This window comes from Aethalodelphis obliquidens, unplaced genomic scaffold (assembly GCF_003676395.1).
Source record: "Aethalodelphis obliquidens isolate GAN/ISIS:26980383/991018 unplaced genomic scaffold, ASM367639v1 scaffold22, whole genome shotgun sequence".
Lineage (NCBI taxonomy): Eukaryota > Metazoa > Chordata > Mammalia > Artiodactyla > Delphinidae > Aethalodelphis > Aethalodelphis obliquidens.
In genome coordinates, this window is record NW_020837966.1 from 17,738,223 (window position 1) to 17,753,065 (window position 14,843).

Sequence of the window (14,843 nt, forward strand, 5' to 3'; positions counted from 1 at the left end):
TAAATTATGTGGAGGTATGCCAAAAATGACCTACGAAAATGGATTGAAATTGGAGGCTGGATCTTATGCTAAAATAACTGGTAAGAAATAAACTGAGGTGTGGTTTCTGCTAACCTGATCTTTCAATCAGTTCTGTTCAATTTATATGTGTGAGAAGAGGGGACAAAAATTTATGTGTATTGAGTTTCTACTCAATTTCTTTCATGAAATTTACCCCTTTCATGTAGATAGTGTGATCCTGACTTGGAAGATTTTTTTAAAATCCAGATGATTTTCAGAGTTTCATTCTTCTCCAAGGTCACTAGTTAGTTAGGCATGGTCGATTTAAGGTTAGGATCCAGTTGGGTCTGACCTCTGAGCCCTCCCTCTCCACCATCGGGAATGCCGTACAATTAGGAAGAATGTTGACCCTTTGATCTCAAAGCATATTTCCAACAAGTCAACTGCTTTGACATTCATGGCTTGGCATTATTGTTTTCGGGAAAATTATGTTCTGGGGAGGAGTATATTGCTGTATAGGGAGTTTGAGATTTGAATTTGGAGACATGAATTCTAGTCCTGTGATTTTTTTCCAGTAAAGAGCTCTGGGATTATGCAACTCAGTCTTTTTAGATCTTAGTTTCCTCCTCTGTCAAATAAAAGATATGAGGGCTGATCATCTCTCAAGTCTATCCTAGTCCACTTGTACTGGTAAGCGCTTCCCAGAACCCTATACTTCCAATAGGAGAGATGGTAACACCTTGCGTTATGATTATATGCTATATGCAGTGATGTCTTGTTTAGTTCAGTATTTCCCAGCAATGAGCCCAGCGTATGGCAAATAATAGAGGATCAATAAATATCTGTTGAATAAATAAATGAGGGAAGGAAGTCTATTTGTGTACAGAATACTACTTTTTATATATTTTTTTCAACTGACCAAAGGAGTGATCTTTGAAATTGCAGAAAATACCTCTAATTTTGCTGGTGAGAAGTGAAAATAAGCTAATGGTAGATTTGAGTACTACAACGTTCGATCCATCACTGTGGATTTTAAAGAGGACTTTCCTTTAATTCAAAGCTCAAGATAAGCAAAGAGTTAACTGAAATTTTTCAAATGGAGATGTACTTTAAAGTATAGAATGGTCATTTTAGGTGGCCATTGTAATTCAGCTTTTAAGGCTTGGTAACTGAGCCATCTTGGTGAACCTTCTGTGTGAGTGAAGTTTTCCTTAATCGGCTTTTCCTATATTATTTCATCCTGGGAAAGAAAAGCAGTAGCTGAGCCAGAAACAAGCAGGATAACAAAAAAAGGAGTCTGTGGCCAAAGCAACAGAACTACTTTTCTTTTCTTTTCTCTCTCTCTCTCTCTCTTTTTTTTTTCCTTTCACTTGTGTTTATAAAGGAGAAGTAAGAAACATAATTTTTTGTCTTTGTTTAGACATTGGACAATACAAATCACGAGAACATTTATTTTTGGCATCCTATTTTTTAGGTGTTCTTTGGGATTTGGACCCTAATTAAAAAATATGTGTTTCCTAGCCCTTCTTACTGTGAAAATCCTTGGCAATGTAAACAGATGCACTGGTTGGCTTTTAATTCTGACACCAGACTGTCTGAAATAATAGCTCTAAGAAAGTGTGAATTCTTTCATTCCTCAATCTTTAATTATAAGTACTTAATTTGTTTCTCTTTCTACTGCTGACTATCATACCAATCTGGTTTATTTTTTATCTGGCTAAACATGGTACACCTTAGAAGCCCCTCATTTTGAAAAGTTTATTCTGCATGGGAAGACAAAAACAAGCTAAAAGTTTGAGTTATTTTCATATTCCAGGTCACATCACTGTGACAACTAAGATGTTAAGTGGTGTTCTAAAATTTTGAGTAATATAGGCCTTTAAGATGACAGAATTAGGAACTTGATAAGCAGTTTGAAAACACTGAATGTTTCTCATAAAAATTGACTCATCATTTGAAAAATGAGCCAAGTTAATAGCTTACTAACTCATCTTGACCTTTCACAGTCAAAGATATTCTTCATTTTTGTGTCCACCATTTTTTACATCTTATAACCAATTTGCTGTCACATCATTTTTAGCCATGGGACTGACTGTGGTGATACTGACTTCTGTAATTAGATGAGGTACCATATATGGCACATTAGCCAAAAAAGTCATCAGTTGCTGGAAGTGGGAGCATTTTTGAAGAATTGCTAGGTCTGAGCTTTCTGAATATTGTCATATTTCCACTTTGAAAAGTTCACTGTGTTGAGATGTGTTTTTATTTTTCTAAGGGCAAAAATAAGATCAAAGAAAGACAGATCCTTGCTGGAACTCATGATAAACATAATGAAGAAAGTCTTATGTTGTTCCTCCAGTTGGTTTCTTTCCAAGTTTATCTCTATATATGCATTTACATTTTGAGATACTTTCATCATTTATTTTGGAGCCTAATACTAAAGATGTTAAATCTCCTTTGTAAATATGATGGAAAGAATGATTATGGTTAAAATGTAATGTGCTTTAATTTAGGTTAGGAATTGTCAAGCCATTATTATTATTATGTCACTTTCATTCTCGTAACAATCCTGTAAGTTATTATCATTACTATCCTCATTTTAGAGGTGAGGAAACTGAGATTTTATCCAAGTTCACAGAGCCAGGAAGCTGTGGAAGCAGAGATTTGAACCCAGGAAGGGTTCCTGCTGCTGCTAGACTTTACTACTATTAATTTACCTAATGTTTTACACACATGGCCCCATTTAATCCTTCCCCAAAACCATTAATATAAGGACTATTATACACCCATTTTATGGATGGAGAAAGTGAAACTCTGATAACGGAATTTGCTCAGAGTCACTCAGTTTGCCCATCTCACTAAGTAGGCGAGATCAGCTTGGAAGTGAGGTGTGCCTGATTGCAATAAGCCTGTGCTCAAAACCTTTATTCTAAATTGCATAATAACGTTTATCTAGGGCTTCAGAGTTTACTATCTAAATCTAGTAGAAAGCACCAAAAAATTCTTTGGTGTGCAATGATTGAGGTAAACTATTTTAGGTGCCAGAAAGACTTTTTAAGATAAAGGTAAGGGCCAGTGAAGTAATTGCTGTTTTTGATTTTTTGATTTTTTTTTTTTTTTTTTTTTTAACAGTGATGAGAAGGAGTCTTGGGGGATATGTATTTCCGGTGGTAAAAGCAGAGGCTGGGGATTTGGGCTCCTGGGTTATCTTCGTAATTCCCTTTCACATGACACATCATCTAATTCATTTGCCTCCAATTTATCTCCCCTAAAATCAAGTTGGTCATGATAATATCTCTTCAGGAACTGTGGGAAAAAATGATGGTGACGTTCTCTTGACCTTTTTGCGAAAAATGCAACCACTCTTTTGTCCATTTTTTACTTTTTTCCCATGAGTCAAAAATTTGTTTATGTGGAATTAGAGTTTTGAGAATATGAAGTCTCAGTGGCCATTGGGTTCATGACCATGCTTTAGGGCAATAGCTTGCACAGCCATGATAGCTTCTAAGTTGTTTCCTGTTTTTCTTGGTCTTACTGCAATCCTTGCCAAAGCTTCCCTTCTCCTCTGCTGCATTAGTAATGCAAAATGAAATTCATTGTGCCCATTATATCTGTTAAATGGTTTCCATTTTAACTTGAGAAAAATGTATTGACGTTCATGTGTTTGGCATGGAAAGTGTGTATATCTATCGAAGATAGCAACTTGTCTGTTGGAATTACAGTGCATTATGTATAATGCTGCTTTTAGCTGTGCATGTACATTTCCTGGAATCTTATTGTGTCAGAGCTTGGAAAGTTTACACAAGCATTGGTAATCTAATTTTTGTCTGGTGGGTGGCTGTGGAAATATGGAGTATTTAAAAAAGCAAATGTCTTGGCCATCTGTGCCAGGCAGGGGTGTCTAGTCAGGTGGGGTAAAAGCACTCATCAAAAAAAGGTTTTAAAAATATTGCCCCAGGTCTAACCTAAATATTAATTTCCCAAGAGCAGAAAGATGTAACAGTTACTGTAACGTGGTTTTGAGCATATTTCTGGTTATTCTTTTTAGGCGTTCTAATTGTAAGGTGGAGGAATCCGTTTTATCTTTCTCCTGCCTCTTAACAATAATCCTTCTCTAGACTGTATTGTTTCCTATGTCTTTTGTCTTCTGCAGACATGAGTCTTTGGCTCATGAACATCTTGTTAAGGTCTGTTGAGGATTAGGGGCTGTGATACAACTTTCTTGCGGAGTCTTTTGATTGGAGATTTTTCAGTTGGTTTGTCTTGGAGGTCTTTGAAATGTCTTCTCTCAAGCCATGATTTTCACTTTTCTTTGTTCTCCTCAAAATTGGGGTTGTATTTTGCTCCACTGTTCCTGGGGTCTAGGTAAATGAATTGTATTATTTAATAGGCGAGTGTGAAATCCTGTGTGTAGTCGCTGGACTGCTCTCTGCCTCTCAGAGTTGCTAAAATCCTGCTCACTGCACTGCTGCTGTACTGTGATGTAGTTTTTGTTTTTTAGCTTTACGTGTATTTCAGTCAGCCATCTAAAGCCGGGTTTCTTAACTTCGGCACTATTGTCATTTGGGGTGGGTAGCTCTCTGTCGTGGAGGGTGTCTTGTGCACAGTGGGGTGTGTAGCAGCATAGCTGGCCTCTACTCACCAGGTGATAGTAACACCTTCCCCCAATGCCTGCAGGTATTTCTGATGTCCCCTGGGGGGCGTGAAATCACCCCATTTGAGAATCACTGATCTGAAGCAAGGTTGAAAGACAAGGCTGGCGTGATGTAAAGGAATTTCCATAAAAAGCACTGAACTCAGGCAACGCAGTGACAATGCTGAGAGAGCTTTGTGTCTTGGAGGATATGTGGAGAAACTGTATCACACATCCCTGGAGAAAATACTGTAATAATTGTCTATAGTTTCTTAGACTGAGTAACAGAGGAGGTAAGGGTCACCTTTTAAACTGCTTTGCTTCTGATCTGCTAATTATCTCCTCACCCTGTGATGCCTTTTATCTCCTCTCTAAGCAACTTGACTCACACAAGGAAGATTCTAATTCTTTGCAGATTTTCACCTTAACTACTTTTCTACCCTAACCTCCCTGCTCTTCTGTTTCCCCCACTGGTTTTCTTTGGCTCCAGTGGGAACATGGTGCCCATTTATTTCTTTAATCCACTTCACCACCTAATAGTACATTCTCTTCTGAGGATGAATTTTAACAAGATGCTTTTTACTCCATAATACACTCCAGTAAAGAACTAATGTTTACCGCAATGAGTATCCTCTATTCCAACTGAAAAGCGGAGATGCCGCCGACCACTGCCGTTGTTCACTTTTTTCTCCCGTTTAACTTTTTCTCAATGCTGCTTTGAGTGAGTTACATCTGTTATATTTAATGGCAATCTTATGGGCTTGTCCAAAGGGCATCTATTTGCTACTGAAATAACACTGAAGATAACATGCGAACGAATGAAGTCATCAGATGTATCTGATGATAATATCGAGGTTATTTTTTTATTTTTTTAAATGCTGTGAAAGCTGTGGAGGGATGCTAACAAATCTATTTGATCAATATATGGGATGTGAAAAAGAAGAGGAGACAAGATTGACTGATGAATAAAATGAAACTGACACAAACAGGCTGACAGCCAGCTGTAAGTCTCTTTAGGGCAAATGCAATTAACTTAGAATAATAGACTCAAATTTGATGGTTAGAAATGCATTTTTATTAACAATCACAGGCTGAATCATTATGCTCTTATGAATAAAATGGTACTTACATTTCGTGCATGTGTGTGCATGCATATATAAATATATATACATATGTCTCTCTACGTATATATCCATGCCTCTCACATTTCTGTGTGCTCTGCTTACAATTTGGGTGGAAAAGTTGATTTTTAGAATAATGTACTTTAAAAAGGAAATTCATTCATAAATTGTCTCCGGGACTATAAATTCTGAATATTCTCCCAAATTACATATATAAAAATCATGCTACTTATCTGGTGCTATTAGACATAAAGCCAGCGAGCCCTGGTCCCAGAACTGCTGGTCCTTTGGGGATTTGGAATTGCAATCAGGGATTTACAGATTTCATTTTGAAGAGGAGAAGTCATTACTAGAAACCTAAGCTCATTTCCTCTCCTTTAATAGCTATTTTAAATCATTCATTTAGAAAATACATTAACTATTTAGGGTACTTGCAATGCGTTTCTCTTGGCATTGTCTGCATTTTTTAAAGAGTTTTTTTTTTTTTCTAAAATTATTTCAAAAAAAGATGAGAATTAGAAGAAAAAGACCAAATGACTTTTGGGTGATATAAAATTACTTTTGCATAATATTTCCCTCTCTCATTGCCTAAGAGGAAACAACTTTAACAAAATATTAGAATATTATAAGCAAACTTTTTAATGCCATAGAGATGAAAAAAAGGTGTGTGATCCTTGGAAACTTACAAACTGGATTTTAAATATGGTTAAGGAATGGCATATGGTTGATGGCCTCTTTAAATGAACTTGTTAATTTAAATCAAAAACAGCTTTAATTCTGTACTGCTTGCTTAATATTGATTCCCACCTTAACTAGGAAGTGGATAAAAACTGACATGAGATTACAGGAAAAAATAAGGGACCTTAATTTCTACAAAGAATTCAGAATGTGGAGTCTTGCATAACCCTGCAAACTCCTTTAGATACATATTTTTTCAAATGCAAAATAAAGCTCCCTGAGTTATGTAATTGCTATTCTTCAAAAGGACATCATGAAGGTTGACAATTTAAAATGTACTCTTCCTGTCACCATCCAATTTTGTAAAATGTCTACTGATGGTGTAAAAAACAATCTCTGCAGAAGAGGGCTGCCACTGCCAGTTTAGGACACTGGCTTTGTTATTAGCGTAGGCATATTAGATCATCCTCTTGCTCTTCCTGCCTGCTTTGTTCTTTTGATATGGCAGGGAACTGAAATTGACAACAGCCTACATTTATATAACAATAACTCGCATTGTTAAATATATATGTGTAGATAGACAGATAGAGAGTTCTTTTATTCCCCAAAGATATCAAAGTTCACTACACACCATGAAGAAAACCACAGAAATATGCAGATGCTTCTGGGGTGAACCATGGCAACTATTTAAAAGCATAAAGTATTGACAGCCTCAAGATTCTGGAATAGTTCATAGTCTTTTTTAATTTCGGCTATTTTTACCCCTTTAGAAAATTTCTGTTTTCTTCAGGAGAAGAGAAGGATAAAGGTCACGTTTTGTTACTTGTGTGATAAACCAGAAATAGTTTAGGAAAGTGAGCTGGGAACTCAGCTGTCCAAGCCTGCAGGCTTGAGAAACAATGTTGTGGTAAACACAAGGCCGAGGAGACTGCTTTGTATCTCAGTCACTGTGTGATCCACTGCGTTCGTTAAGACCACATACAGTGCACTCCAAGTGGGGAGTCTGAAGATTGGATGGGCACCCCTATAAATAGGGTTACCATGTTAAATTAAAAAATACCAAATAAAAATACAGGATGGCCAGTGAAATTTGCATTTCTGGTAGATGATGCAAAAATTTTAGGAGAAGGAGGTCCCACGCAATATGTGGGACATACTTAATACTAAAAACTTATGCATCATTTAGCTGAAATTTAAATTTAACTAGGCATCCTGCATTTAATCTGGCTATCTTCACCATAAAAGCAAGGCTTCGTGTACTGTTTAGAAAGCAGATTATAATTGGGGAAAGAAGGCTTTAGAGAAAAACCGGTAGAACTTTAACTTTTTCTTATCCTTACAACAGCCTTACCATCTTAAAGACTGTAAATCTCTTTCCTCCTCACAGAATAGTAATGCACAATGTTATGTTGAGACATGACTCTCCGCTCAAAAATTTATAATTATAGGTCCTGGACAGAATATTCTTGAACAATGTAAGGCTTAGGTCCTATCATAATAATTGGTGTCTGTCTGTCTCCCTAACTGCCATAAAGGATAGATAATTTTTTTTAAAATGTGTTTTCCTGGGTACCAAACATGGAGTCAAGCAAATCGTAGGAGTTTAATCCACACTGCTTGAACGAATTTATTCCCTCACCATTGAATTGATTTTCTCTCTCCTTCTAATTTTTTGTCATTTCCCTCCTTTTTCAGACATAATGATAATATTTCCTCTATAGTTGAATTTCCATTTTGAGATATCCTTTAGCCTGCATAGGGTGAAATGTCATACCATCTTAGCAGTAGGGTATAGGCAATATTTCTTACAAGGATGGAACTAGATTAGATCTGGAAGGTTGAGGGTGACTTTCATGGTGATGGGAGACTTAGTGAAGTAATTTTTTAAGGCCACCAGGAAAGTTGTATTATAGAAACAGTTAAGTTCAGATATTCAACTATACTCTTGGGCACTTCATACGTATTCTTTATTACGTAAAGTATATTATCTGTTGTATGAATGAATGAAGAATTTTCTTAGAGGACTTTTTTTTAAGATTTTTTTTTTTGATGTGGACCATTTTTAAAGTCTTTATTGAATTTGTTACAATATTGCTTCTGTTTTATGTGTTTTGTTTTTTTGGCCACAAGGCATCTTAGCTCCTCGACCAGGGATGGAACCCACACCCCCTGCATTGGAAAGCGAAGGCTTAACCACTGGACCTCCAGGGAAGTTCCTCTTAGGGGACTTCAAGTATATAGAATTTTTATCTTAGGCACTGTACCAAGTTCTGAACCACAGACTCAAGCAGCAACTCCATTGTATCAGAATTTTGATATATGACATTATGTCTCTTTTAAAACTCAGAATTTTGTGACTCTTTAATAGCAAAAGGTAAATCTTTTTATCCCCATCATCATTATCATTGGTTTTGTTCCTATTATATACACGCCATGGGCTCTTGCCAAGGAAGTATAAAGTGAAAGAAGTGTAGGGTGAGGGAAGCAAGAAGTAGAATGAGTTAGAGCCTTAAGAAAGATTCAAGGTCACAAGCATGCAAAATGGAATTATGCTCATCAAGAAAACAGAAACTGGAAGTTCAGCAAGAACAAAAATAACATCAACATTTTTTTTTCTTAAATGTAAGTTTCCATCTATTTTCTGTGATAAAGAGATGCTTACTCGTCTTTTAGATTAGGTTAGACATTACATTAACAAATAAAGTAGAATTTTCAGTTAACTTCTTCAAAATAAAAGTCCAAACAAGCCAGTTTAATCCATCTTTATACTATTTGAAGGGTAGGGAGGAGAGTGCTAGAGGACATAGGCTAACATTTACTAACATCTACTGCATGCAGGCACTGTCCCAGGCAGTGGGAATGCTAAACCATAATCTCTGACCTCAGGACTCTTTTAACTCATGATCTAGTGGCAGAGATACCCAAGGAAGTGAATGATTGCAGTGCACCGTAATTAAGTGCTATAAAGACAGAGTATATTGTACAGACATGGTCCCGTGTAGAATCTTATCAACCTTCTAAAGCAATTGCAGGAATGTCTTCACTGGGGAGATAATGCTTGAGATGGGTTCTGAAGAATTACCAACTGGCCAAAAAAAGTGAGAAGACATTTTATGTAGAGGGCACAACAGTTGCCAAAGTGTTGAGTCTGAAGCAGCATTAGAAGCAGACTGGTTTCACTGGAGTATAGAAGTAATTCCAGGAAATGAGACTTAAGAAATAGGCATAACTCAGAACTTGGAGGCCCCATAAAGTTTAATATGGTCAAATTTAGAAAGAGAGTGCCGGCCGCAGATTGGAAGAGACAAGGTTAGGTTAGAAGAGCAGTGTTTGAGCTCTCGCAGTCAGTAGTTCAGGTGAGAGGTAATGAGGGCTTAAACAAGATGTCAGTTTCTAACTGGAGATGCACAAGATGTAACAAGCCAAAGAACTAAACAGCTGCACATTCTGAGGAGTGGAGATTACCCTGCTCAGCATCAAACAGGATTACATTGAGTAGGCTGCCATATGTGATAAGTTTGCTGATGGTGGCCTATATGACTCAGAGGAAACAATACCAAGAGAAGGAAAGTGAGTCTCCTTTGTTGATGGTAAAATCAGTCACCTTTAAAGGAAATGGGATAGGTAGCTTTACATGCATTATTCTAAGTGACAACTTCACAGCCATCTTTTTTTTCTCCCCTCTGGAGTTTTATCCCATTTGGCTGAAGAAGAACCTGAAGCTCAGAGATGTTAGATGTAATATTGTAAATTCACAGAGCTAGGAAATGATGGTGTGGAGCTCCCTGCTCAAGTCCATCCAATCACAAAGTCCCTGCTCTCTCCTTTCAATTGCACAGCCTCGGGTTCACTTCAGAGTGATGCGCGTGTTTGGACCACGTCGAGCAAGCATTTAATTCTGCATCAGAGACACTTTAAGTAATCTCTGCAGGAGTTTGAAGTGGTTTCAAGAGGTTTGTGTCTCTACTATTTCCTAACCAGTTGGAGAGGCCAGAAATGGATTCATTCATTCTTTGACTCTATTTATCGAGTGCCTTCTTTCTTATTTTAAGTCATAATTCGGAGCTACCTCAGGCTTTAGTGTCTAAGGGAAGGAACTGCTCATACTGTGCAAATATGAGCATTGGTTTGGATACAGTTGAGGAGATGCCACCATTGTTGTGACCCCCAAGTTCCAGGAGAAAAGGGAACAGAAAATAATTACATTTCACATTTTCCCTTCGTATCTTTCTTTTTGGATGAATCATCCTTTTCCCCTCCCTCTTTCATGACTGCCCCTTTAGGTCTTAGTGAAATTTTCCCTAAAATATAGTATTGTAGGTGCCCCTGCTGTGAAAATGTAAAGAAATGTAGTGTTTTTGGCGATGGGAGAGTTGCCAAGTCCAGAGTACCAGCACGGTGAGAGTCATCCTCTGTTGATTTCCCCCTTCGCGTTTTTTGGTTGGTGATGAGACACTCGTGTGGCATGAAGCCTGTTTGCTCCTTGCTGTATTTATTTTGTTAAGATTAGAGTTGCTAAGATACGGTAGTCATTTCAAATTGTAACTGCTGATGCCAGTGGTCATAAGATAAAGAACGAAAATTCCTTTATTTGCTAAGCCTAATAAAAAACATTCTTGAGGGGGTGAAGGAGTTTTCTGGCAAAAAGTGAGCAGTATGCCAAGTGGCCTAAGTTGTAGCACATAAAATTAGATCTTCTCGTCCAGCTGATGTTGAGCTATTTCCATCAGAAATCAAGAGAGAACTTCTGCCTTCGAGTTGTTTATTAGATTATTGTTTTTAAACAAAGGAACGGTCAGGTTGTGCACATTTTGTGTCCCCTCTTCTATTTAGTGGTTTGAGCCAAGGGATTTCTTTTTCAGGCTGTTGGTAGTTATTCTTCTCTGTTCAATAAATATCTTGAGGGATTTGAAGTTTCAACATTTTCTCGCAACTTCTTGAGTTGGGCCCCTTAATTCTTCTCATTTCGTGTAGCTAACGCCCTAAATCTCTCTTATTGTATTTATTAATTCTGCTCTCGTAGTACATAATTTATAAGTCGCTTGTAGCTTTATTGTTGTCAATGACATTATTTAGGTAACTGAGAAGATACCACACCCTGTGTTTCAGATTTAATCATTATTGACAAGAAAGCATTCTGTGTTTTTCTTCATAATGAATAATTTTTTTAAAAACTCAGAATGTTTTCCAACCGAATTCAGTCAATTCTGGGACATTCCTCTGAGCTTCTAGGTAAATATTTTCAACTAATACTTAAAAGAAAAACCATTAAACTATTTGGGTGGAAAAATAGTCTCAGAGCAGCCAGTTTGGCTAGGTTTATTCTATGAATGTGTGTAATTTCAAATTACTGTATGTTTTTATTTCACAAAAATTTCCAGCTTCCCCAGAACACTTCAAATGCTAATATCCAGAGTTTCCACTGGCAATCCTTTGTTTGTCCTGGAAGCATCTTGCAATTTGGGACCAAGAAAATACTGTGTTCCCTTTGGATTTATAGACATAAACATATGTATTTCCTCTTCAGCACACAGTTCTTTTCAGGGGAAGCCAGGTTTAATGGGCAGGTTGTCAAATAATAAGGATTCACCAAAACTACATAGCACGTTTGGCTGAAGAAGTGATCTTTGATAAAGTTTAATCTATTTAGAGAAAGATAAACTATAAAATAGTGACTCATCCCGATGTGATTTGATTAAAAGTAATATTTTGTGAAATCACCATTTAAATGCCTTTCCAGAGAGACCTAGAAACTCTGTTGTGTACTGTGGAATTGTATTCATTAGGCCGAACTTCTAATACCCAGTGGAGCCTTATTCCACAACAAGCCTGTGGTTAATTGTAATTCCATTAGAGAAATTGCAGAAAGGTGGTTTCTGCCCACATCTTTGGAGATGGACTGACTCTTCAGGTTCTGTGGTTATTGCTGTCTCTGGATTTTGAGATGCCAGCCCTTTGTAGTTTCAGTTCTAACATCTGAGTTCTTAGAACTTAATGTCCAGAAGGTAAAGTCATTTACCACAGTCTTCAGCCTTCATATTCTAAGTTGGTGGCTCATCTTTGCCATTAATAAGGGCACCATCTGAAATTTTATTTTATCTATGTATACTGAGGTCTCAGATTATAGATATACCGTGTCTCTACTTTCATATAATAGTGGGTATATTTAGACTGATTTATCGGTCTAAAATTTTCACTCCCCTAAGAAAGTATTTTACCTGCAGAACATTGCTCTGGCTCATGATGGGTGGTGGAGTGTACATCGAGAGTTTAGTACTGTGACTTGACTGGCAAAGATAAGGAATCAGATGTGAGCAGCGTGCTTGCAAATGCGGGCTCCTGCCTTTTGCATTGAGAATAACATGCCTAAAAGTTGCTGGTCCACGAGTGATGAGAGGCATGTGGGGCAAAACGGGACCCAGCGTACAGCTTTGAGCTAAGCCCTACTGTACCCAGCCTACATTAGCCAAACTGTAGCTGACTCATAGATACACAAGCAAGAAATAAATGCTCATTGACATTTGACCCTGATATGTGGGGTAGTTTGTTACATAGTATTATTATGGCAGTGTCTGACTGAGACACTATGTCCGATTATAGTTCCTTAACCTGTGTCTTCAAAACAACATTCTGCATAGGTGAGCAGGTGAAGGAAGACATCTACTCTTTTCTTAAGTCTTTTGGTTCTGTGCTACCTTTAAAGTTGTTTGACTTCAGCTCCGTACAGATTTGAAACATTTCAATAAATTTATGAGTTATGTGTAAGTGATCAATGCCCAAACCTCTTTCTTGGTGAAATAGAACAAAATAGAAGATTTTTACAGGCTCAAAATAATTTTTGAAATGGAGCTACACACAGTCTGGGTGTAATTCTTACCCAGTATATCACGTAGGTTTAAAGTATATGCTGTAATTGTCCACTGGATTATGGTGGCACGTACCAGTGGTCCATAAGCCTTTCACAGGTGCTGCTACTTCATTTGCATGAATGTGTGACCTTTTTTTTTAATGGGTAGTAGAGGAGGGGACAAGTCTTAACTGAGGGTATAAGCTATTATAGTAATAGCTGGCAAATGGGTTATTGAACTAAGTAGTTCACTTAAGGTAGATTAGAGAGTAATAGGTTAGAAGTATAATTCAAGTGTTTCAATCTCAAAACTTAAGCAAAGACAGGCGAAGAACATAAATCAATAAAGTGGGCCAGGTGATAGGAATGGGACATGCCTGGTAAACTGGAGAACATGTACCCCATTTATAGGAGGTGGGTATTTGGCTCTAACTAGTTTTGTCATGCAGGCACTGCATTGTCTTTGAACACCTACTATGTGTCCAAAACTATTCTAGATTCTACAGATACAATAGTAAACAAAACAAACAGAAATCTTCATGGGATTAATATTCTGGTTCATGAAACAGACCATAAAAAATTAAATAAGTAAAATGAAAAATATTTTGGATGGGTATAAGTGCTAAGGAGAAAAAAAAAAAACAGCAGAAAAGTGAGGTAACATAAAACATCCAACAACACTATGCCATAACCCATTTTAGAGAAATTTGAAATTCTCGCATCAAATAAACCTAAAAGGAAACATTCTGTTCCATGAGATGAAAATATTTAAATATATTAAAATGCACAATCACATCTAAAAACAAAACAAAATCCAGAAGCTTTTCTGTTTTGCTCATTGGTAAAATGGAGCTAGTTCGGTAGAATTAAAGAAGAGGGTTAACAAATACAGAGGTAAGATTCATTATGAATCTGTATAGTTTGATTCAAATAGCAGGAATTTAGTAGGCATGTTTATATTTTTAATATTCTTTTCAGAGCATTAAAATTTTTTGGTAATTATACATAACAAAACCTAGTTCCAATTACACACAAAAAATTGTATGCTAAATAGTAATGATAAAACATTAGTGTCAATTGCATGATTTTAACAGCTGTAATGCCTGTTTTTGAATTCTCTTGGATTTAATGGATAAATTAAAGTCATATTTTAAGACTACTTAAAAGAATCCTTTTTTAAAAAGCTCAACCCCAAACATTCAAAAATTGCTTATTTTTATTCAGTCTGTGCAATTATTCTCAATTATTATTTTGTTTTATACAAGTTTTACATTATTATAAACAGATGTGAGTATGATCTGAAATAATATAATCCATCTTAGATACAAAGGATATAGAAGAAAAATAAACTCTTTTGGGGCTTTCCTTCTGCTAAACATTGGAGAAAATTAATTTTCACGTAGAAGTCTTTGGAACAATAAATACAAGTCTATTTTCCCCAGTGGTGAAGTGGCAAACGTAGTTGCACTTAAAAACCAAAATGTGGAAAGCAATTTTCTTCTATGAAATCAGTAATTACAAAGAAGTTCATTACTTAAGTTTATCACAGTGATAGAAAAAGATA

General features: G+C 36.6%; 1 protein-coding gene across 2 annotated transcripts in view; it reads right to left on the bottom strand.

Moving 5' to 3' along the window:
- Positions 1–14,843, bottom strand: part of MDFIC2 (MyoD family inhibitor domain containing 2) — a 99,159-nt gene that overhangs the window by 43,533 nt on the left and 40,783 nt on the right. The gene's annotated exons all lie outside the window — the stretch shown is intronic.